Below are 1,114 nucleotides of genomic sequence, written 5' to 3' on the forward strand. Positions count from 1 at the left end.
AATACGTAGAGATGACAGCGCCTCTAATAAATGTCAAAATGGCCTGCCATAGTATTCAGATAGCTGGAGTTGGCTTTTGGTTTTGGCCTTATGGGTTGATGGATGGAACAACATGGCAGGTCAGGTAGCTGAGGATGAGGAAGATGAGGAAGGCTGGGAAACAGATAGTGGAGGTAAAGAGGAGAAAGGTGGTTTGAGAATGAAGAACATAAACTTGAATTAGAAAAAAGTTCAGATGAAGAAATAGATGTAGAAAGAAATAAAAATAATATTTAGATTCAATGACGAAGATAAACAGTAATTTCAGCCCCGTTTTGATTTCCAATGAAATAAATAAGAACATTGAGGAAGTGGAATCAGCTGAAGAGTCGATTGTTGGAAACTTTCTGGTAATATGGAAAAATGAGGAGCAAAAAAAAAAAATCTAAGCTTTGGATGTTAAACACTGAGGGAAAAGACGTGAGGTAAAAGTAAGGTAAGAGAATAAAACAGAATAAAACAGAGAAAGGAGAGATAACAGGAAAACCAATTCAGTAGGATTTAGATCAATTAGAGATGAACATTATTGGAGGCTTTGTTAACAGGATCCAGAGTTTCTAGAAACCTAGAAGAGGAAAGGATGGCAGCAGGTCACTGCTGATAGAGTCTCAGTCAGTTCTAGCAGAAAGAGTTAAAATAGGCTGGATGAATTTCATTCCACCTCCACTCAGGTGCTCTAGGTGTCAGCGCTACGCACACCTGGCAGCAGTTTGTAGGGGAAGCAACGGTGTTTAGAATGCAGAGCAGAACTAAGAATAAAGGAGAGAAGAAAGGTGCTGCAGCTGTAGAGGGCAGCACTGATTAACTATGGAGGAGAGAAAGAAACAGCTTAGAACTATAACAACTAGAAGAGAGTTCCAGGACAAAGGAAGGAGAAATGAATCAAGATCAGAATAAAGAAAAAACAGAAGATAATTTCAGTTGAATTCAATTCTATTCAGTTTATTTCTATAGCTCCAATTCACATCATGTCACCTCAGGTCACTTTCCAGTTCACCAGATCATCCAGTCAGATTGATTCAAAGTTTTCTATCTAAGGAAAACCAGCTGATTGCATCGACTCATTGACTCTTCA

Source organism: Cyprinodon variegatus, unplaced genomic scaffold (genome assembly GCF_000732505.1).
Source record: "Cyprinodon variegatus isolate N-32 unplaced genomic scaffold, C_variegatus-1.0 Scaffold983, whole genome shotgun sequence".
In the NCBI taxonomy this organism is placed as follows: domain Eukaryota; kingdom Metazoa; phylum Chordata; class Actinopteri; order Cyprinodontiformes; family Cyprinodontidae; genus Cyprinodon; species Cyprinodon variegatus.